This window comes from Salvelinus fontinalis, chromosome 2, assembly GCF_029448725.1.
Source record: "Salvelinus fontinalis isolate EN_2023a chromosome 2, ASM2944872v1, whole genome shotgun sequence".
In the NCBI taxonomy this organism is placed as follows: Eukaryota; Metazoa; Chordata; class Actinopteri; order Salmoniformes; family Salmonidae; genus Salvelinus; species Salvelinus fontinalis.
This window is the reverse complement of record NC_074666.1, coordinates 59,550,604-59,558,689: the sequence shown is the minus strand read 5'-3', so window position 1 is coordinate 59,558,689 and position 8,086 is coordinate 59,550,604.

Below are 8,086 nucleotides of genomic sequence, written 5' to 3'. Positions count from 1 at the left end.
GCTTTTTGGCAAACTTGAATCAACTTTTTGGACAACATGTGTTCCATTATGCCTGGCGAAAACCAAAAACTGGATTCCACAGTAAGAACATAACAGCGGTCAAGCATGGGGATGGCAGTGTGATCGTTCGGGGATGCTTTGCTACCTCAGGACCTGAACAACTTGCCTTAATAGAAGGAACCATGAATGCTGCTCCGTATCAGAGAATTATACAGGAGAATGTCAGGCCATCTGTCTGTAAGCTGAAGCACAGCTGGGTCATGCAGCAAGATAATGATACAAAACACACAATCAATTCTATATGAAAATGGCTAAAAAGCAAGACGTTTTGGAATGGCCTAGTCAAAGTCCAAGCACTCGACTTCACCGGTTTACAAACCACCGGTCTTGGCAACCCATCATTATGTACACCTGGCAACCATCATCATGCACACTACCTTTGATTACTTTCCCTTTATCTCACGCGCTGTAGCCTCACTCATCAGGCAGCATTGGTTCTGTTTTCATGTCCAGATGCTGCTCTTGTTTCGTATCACTTATTAAACTCACCAACTGCACCTGCTTCCTGACTCCCTGCATCTCCATTACAGTTTGAGGGGATTAAAAATACAAACATTTGTTCAAGTCAATGCGTATAGGCATACGTAGCATTTGGATGATGCGTTTTACGCATATAAAATGATAGTGTTCAATAGGCTACGGTGCAAGTGTTAGAAAAATTATGCCATTTTCTTTTTGCGCTCTGGCACCTACAAAAATAGCACTACACCACTGAGTATAATAGGATAAATCGGCAATGGCACTATAGCTAGACATCTTTGTTTAGACTTTTACTTACTTTGTATAAAGGCTGAAAGGTCTTATCATAAAAGTATTTTGTTAAAATGGGTTATCTTTCTCTGTGCTGGATATAATACATTTCAGAAAGAAAACACCACGTATACATTTAACTATTTATTAGAAAAGATAACAATGCATCTCTTGGTGTTAGGGCTCAGCGAGCATAGCGAGTAACAGCTAGCAGCACCAAGAGACCCCAGCACATGTGGAACTGGTCAACTTAAATAGACCACATGTAATTAGTGTGAATCCAATTGGCACAATATCCACTGATGCAATCAGCTGATGCCACCACACTCGGGTTTCCTATGTGAACTGGCTAAGCTTTATTTGAGAAAGAAAACACCATGTGTACATTTAACCATTTATAAATGTATGTCTTTGTGTTAGGGCTCTGCTTCTTCAGGGTAGCTCACTGCCAGAGCGAAGCATCACATGAAGATAATAAAACTACAGTTAGTAAGCACGATATGCTACAGTTGAAGTCGGAAGTTTACATATACTTAGGTTGGAGTCATTAAAACTCGTTTTTCAACCACTCCACAAATTTCTTGTTAACAAACTATAGTTTTGGCTAGTTGGTTAGGAAATCTATTTTGTGCATGACACAAGTAATTTTTCCAACAATTGTTTACAGACAGATTATTTCACTGTATCACAATTCCAGTGGGTCAGAAGTTTACATACACTAAGTTGACTGTGCCTTTAAACAGCTTGGAAAATTCCAGAAAATAATGTCATGGCTTTAGAAGCTTCTGATAGGCTAATTGATCATTATTTAAGTCAATTGGAAGTGTGGATGTATTTCAAGGCCTCCCTTCAAACTCAGTACCTCTTTGCTTGACATCATGGGAAAGTCAAAAGAAATTAGCCAAGACCTCAGACAAAAAAAAATGTAGACCTCCACAAGTCTGGTTCATTCTTGGGAGCAATTTCCAAACGCCTAAAGGTACCATGTTCATCTGTACAAACAATAGTACGCAAGTATAAACACCATGGGACCACGCAGCCGTCATACTGCTCAGGAAGGAGACCCTCTCTGTCTCCTAGAGATGAACGTACTTTGGTGCGAAAAGTGCAAATCAATCCCAGAACAACAGCAAAGGACCTCGTGAAGATACTGGAGGAAACAGGTACAAAAGTATCTATATCCACAGTAAAACAAGTCCTATACCGACATAACCTGAAAGGCCGCTGTCAAGCTCGTTATTTACATGAGTGGACCAAGCCGCAGCGTGATCAGAGTTCCACATATTTATTACAGTGAAACTTCAACACAACAAAGAATTAACGAACGTGCACTACGTAGCGCACATAGGCACTAAACAAAACAATATCCCACATCGCAGGTGGGAAAAGGGACACACTAAGTATGATCCCCAATTAGAGGCAACGAACATCAGCTGCCTCCAATTGGGAACCATACACACCAACCAACATAGAAAATAACACCTAGAACCCCCCTAGTCACGCCCTGACCTAAAACACCATAGAGAACCCAGAGGGCACTTTTTTTTTTAGAACTGTTTGGCCATAATGACCATCGTTATGTTTAGAGGAAAGAGGGGGATGCGTGCAAGCTGAAGAACAACAAGCACGGGGGTGGCAGCATCATGTTGTGGGGGTGATTTGCTGCAGGAGGGACTGATACACTTCACAAAATAGATGGCATCATCAGGTAGGAAAATTATGTGGATATATTGAAGCAACATCTCAAGACATCAGTCAGGAAGTTAAAGCTTGGTTGCAAATGGGTCTTCCAAATGGACAATGACCCCAAGCATACTTCCAAAGTTGTGGAAATGGCTTAAGGACAAAAAAGTCAAGATATTGCAGTGGCCATCACAAACCCTGACCTCAATCCTATAGAAAATGTGTCGGCAGAACTGAAAAAGCGTGTGTGAGCAAGGGGGCCTACAAACCTGACTCCGTTACACCAGCTCTATCAGGAGGAATGGGCCAAATTTCACCCAACTTATTGTGGAAAGCTTGGGGAGGGCTACCTGAAATGTTTGACCAAAGTTAAACAATTTAAAGGCAGTTCTACCAAAAACGAATTAAGTGTATGTAAACTTCTGACCCACTGGGAATGTGATGAAAGAAATACAATCTGAAATAAATCATTCTCTCTACTATTATTCTGACATTTCACATTCTTAAAATAAAGTGGTGATCCTAACTGACCTAGGACAGGGAATTTTTACTAGGATTAAATGTCAGGAATTGTGAAAACTGAGTTTAAACGTATTTGGCTAAGGTGTATGTAAACGTCCGACTTAGAGTTATTGACTTGACGCTCCGGTATCGCTTGCCCTGCGGTAGCAGATTGAACGGTCTATGGCTTGGGTGTATGGAGTCTTTGACTATTTTTAGGGCCTTCCTCTGACACCGCCTGGTATAGAGGTCCTGGATGGCAGGAAGCTTGGCCCCAGTGATGTACTGGGCTGTACGCATTACTCTCTGTAGTGCCTTGCGGTCGGAGGCCGAGCAGTTCTGTTTAGAACGAAATGATTGGAAAATAATTTAAGTTCCAACCCTTGCTTTTAACCCTCGTACTACCAACTAGGGTCATTTTGAAAGATGGTTTGTTCAATTTTTCAAAATATTGGACTTTTTATAAATTCTAGTCATTTGGGGTCATTTTGACCTCAGTCAAAAACACCATAATCCGCCTATAATAATTTGATAGATAGGACCTATATTTAAATCTAAGTTTCTCTAGAGACATAACAAGTTATACATACCACCAGAGGGGAGAGGGCGACTTGTATCAGTGATTTCGGCCAGATAGACAGAGTATCTGCAGAGATATAGCGCCCCATGTACTCGCCTAAGATGGTACTTTTACCACTTATCGTATGACTGTGTACAAAACTACTTTATTTTTGTGCATATACAAATCTGTCAATGTTACTGTATACAAAGTCTGCCAATGGGATGTAAAGTCTTTCTCTAAATCTACACGGAGAGCTGTATTGTTGTGTAGTTTTTTGAATCCAGGTTTTTCTGGAGACATACAGTGCCTTCAGAAAATATTCATACCCCTTAACTTATTGCACAATTTATTGTGTTACAGCCTGAGTTCAAAATGTATTACAAATATTATTTCTCACCCATCTAAACACATAATGACAAATGACAAAGTGAAACCTGTTTTTATACATTTTTGCAAATGTATTGAAAATGAAATACAGAAATATTTAATTTACATAAGTATTCACCTCTGAGGTAAAACTTTATAGAAGCATCTTTGACAGCAATTACAGCTGCAAGTCTTTCTGGGTAAGTTTCTAATAATGGACATGACTGGCTGAGGGAACACTTGTTCCAGAACCCCCCCCACCCCACACTCTGCCATCCACATAGGTAAACTTGAGATCTGCATCCACTAGAGCCATTATTACAATGGAGTCCAGGTGAGGACATGTTAAATAATAATTATTGTATGAATAAATACACATAATGTAATCATGCATGTCAAATACAGTATATCACAAAAGTGAGTACACCCCTCACATTTTTGTAAATATTTGAGTACATCTTTTCATGTGACAACACTGAAGAAATGACACTTTGCTACAATGTAAAGTAGTGAGTGTACAGCTTGTATAACAGTGTAAATTTTCTGTCCCCTCAAAATAACTCAACATACAGCCATTAATGTCTAAACCGCTGGCAACAAAAGTGAGTACACCCCTAAGTGAAAATGTCCAGTGTTGAAAGTGTTGAAATTGCCTAAACTCCTCATACTTAGCTAGCTACCGTTTAGCACTTTGCACTAGTGCATGTTCCCATCACTATTTCAGAATGGCTTGCCGGCTGATTCTAAACATGTTGGACAGGGAGATGAATGTCTCCCTGGGGGACAAAAATCTCAAGGTGACTGACCATCTCTGTGCTGGGCTGATTTCTTCCCTCATTACTGTCTTCCTCACTAACTCTTCAAAACTTCCCGGATCCATTCCAGATCTAAAAAACAAACAAACGAGATAAACTCAGCAAAAAAAGGAAGCGTCCTCTCACTGTGTAAATATTTGTATGAACATAACAAGATTCAACAACTGAGACATAAACTGAACAAGTTCCACAGACATGTGACTAACAGAAATTGAATAATGTGTCCCTGAACAAAGGGGAGGTCAAAATCAATAGTAACAGTCAGTATCTGGTGTGGCCACCAGCTGCATTAAGTAATGCTGCGCATCTCCTCGTCGTAGACTGCACCAGATTTGCCAGTTCTTGCTGTGAGATGTTACATCGCTCTTCCACCAACACACCTGCAAGTTCCCGGACATTTCTGTGGGGAATGGCTCTAGCCCTCAACCTCCGATCCAACAGGTCCCAGACGTGCTCAATGGGATTGAGATCCGGGCTCATCGCTGGCCATGGCAGAACACTGACATTCCTGTCTAGCAGGAAATCACGCACAGAACGAGCAGTATGGCTGGTGGCATTGTCATGCTGGAGGGTCAGGTCAGGATGAGCCTGCAGGAAGTGTACCACATGAGGGAGGAGGATGTCTTCCCTGTAACGCACAGCATTGAGATTGCCTGCAATGACAACAATCTTAGTTTGATGATGCTGTGACACACCGCCCCAGTCCATGACGGACCCTCCACCTCCAAATCGATCCCGCTTCAGAGTACAGGCCTCGGTGTAACGCTCATTCCTTTCAGCGATAAACGCGAATCCGACCATCACCCCTGGTGAGACAAAACCACAAATCGTCAGTGAAGAGCACTTTTTGCCAGTCCTGTCTGGTCCAGCGATGGTAGGTTTGTGCCCATAGGTGACGTTGTTGCTGGTGATGTCTGGTGAGGACCTGCCTTACAACAGGCCTACAAGCCCTCAGTCCAGCTTCTCTCAGACATGGTGGGATTGTGCATTCCTGGTGTAACTTGGAAGTTGCTGTTGCCATCCTGTACCTGTCCCGCAGGTGTGATGTTCGGATGTACCGATCCTGTGCAGTTGTTGTTACACGTGGTCTGCCACTGCGAGGACGATCAGCTGTCTGTCCTGTCTCCCTGTAGCACTGTATTAGGCGTCTCACAGTACGGACATTGCAATTTATTTCCCTGGCCACATCTGCAGTCCTCATGCTCCTTGCAGCATGCCCAAGGCACGTTCACGCAGATGAGCAGGGACCCTGGGCATCTTTCTTTCTGTGTTTTTCAGAGTCTGTAGAAAGGCCTCTTTAGTGTCCTAAGTTTTCATAACGGTGACCTTAATTGTCTACCGTCTGTAAGCTGTTAGTGTCTTAACGACCGTTCCACAAGTGCATGTTCATTCATTGTTTATGGTTCATTGAACAAGCATGGGAAACAGTCTTTAATCCTTTACAATGAAGATCTGTGAAGTTATTTGGATTTTTACGAATTATCTTTGAAAGATAGGGTCCTGAAAAGGGGTGTTTCTTTTTATGCTGAGTTTACATGTCATGACTTCCTCCAAAGTTGTTCCCTCTCCTTGTTCGGGCGACGTTCGGCGGTCGACGTCACCGGTCTTCTAGCCATCGCCGATCCACATTTCATTTTTTTTTTGTCTTTTCTTTCCACACACATGGTTCCAATTCCATTCATTGTGTATTTAACCCTCTGTTCCCCCTATGTCCTTGTCCGGAATTGTTTATTGTAAGTGCTTGTGCACGTTATGTCAGGTGTGCATCGGGTTTTGTACCCATTTATTTGTTGTTATGTTTTCCTGTGGTTTTTATTATTAAACTGCGCCGTTGGAAACACAGTTTTTGCTCTCCTGCGCCTGACTTCTCTGCCGCCAGGACGCACTCCTTACAGGGACCGTAAATAGACAGGTGTGTGCCTTTCCAAATCATGTCCAATCAATTGAATTTACCACAGGTGGACTCCAATCAAGTTGTAGAAACATCTCAAGGATGATCAATGGAAACGGGATGCATCTGAGCTCAATATCGAGTCTCATAGCAAACGGCCTGAATACTTATGCAAATAAGATATTTCTGTTTTTTTAAAACGTGTTTTTGCCATGTCATTATGGGGTATTGTGTGTAAATTGAGGAAGAAACAAAAGTTAAATCAGTTTTAGAATAAGGCTGTAACGTAACAAAATGTGGAAAAAGTGAAGGGGTCTGAATACTTTCAGAGTGCACTGTAGGTACTATGTTTGGACAGTATGTGGGGAAAACCTTACAAGGGTTGCCAATTAGAGCGAGAGAATGGGCAAAGATGAAAATCCATGAAAAAGATGAAAAGCCAATTCTGGTTAAACATTTACTGGATATTATCACTGATGAGTAATTGATTATCTAGATGAAACAACAAACTTTGTTCTCTTTTAACCAAATATTTATTCTATAAACATGAACAAAATTGTCTGAATGGATTTATTTATTGATCTATTCATTACTAAATTAAAAGTTACAATACATTCAATGGGGTTTTATTGTTTCTTTATTAAAATCATGATTCTAATTATCTATCCATCCAGGCCGGAGTGATATTCCATGGCCTATGATATTGTTCAGTGGTAACAGCCATGCTGCAAGCTAACATCTCCAGCTTCTGAGTTGAAGAAGCCACAGAACTCTTACCGAAATTCCTTGGCCCTTTGGAAATGGTAGTTTCCAGCATTGACGCTCAATGACGCTCAAGGGCCTCTCTTTTATTGCGTAATTACCAAGATTTTTAAGAAATACAGTATCACCTATAGTTGAAGATTGTGGTCTCTGTGGTCAGTTGGCCCTTTGGGTATGGCTTCCATGATGTTCTTCTTCAAGCCAAAAGCATCGGCTACAACCATATAGGGGACAGGTGTACCCTGTGATGGGAAGGCAGATGGCGAAGGGATTTTTAGGGACCTGTATTGTAGTGCCTTGCTGAGGGAACACTTGTTCCAGACTCCCCATCACTCACTCTACCATCGACATAGGTAAATTTGAGGTCTGCATCCACAGAGACATTATTTCAATGGAGTGGTTGCCCTTGTAATTGTGGTACTGGAATCCACTGTGCTTGGGGTGTTGGATGTTGACATGTTTCCAGTCCAAAGATCCTATGAAGTGTGGAAATTGCCAAAGCTCCTCAAACTTCTTTGCGACAATCTCACACTCTGCCTCTGCAGATGGCACTGACAGATAGCTAACTACCTTTTAGCACTTTGTATAAGGCTTGGAATGTTTCCATAACTATTTAAGAAATGGCTTGCCGGTTGATTATAAACATGAAGGACAGGGAGATGAATGTCTCCCCGGATGCCAAAAATCTCAAGGTGA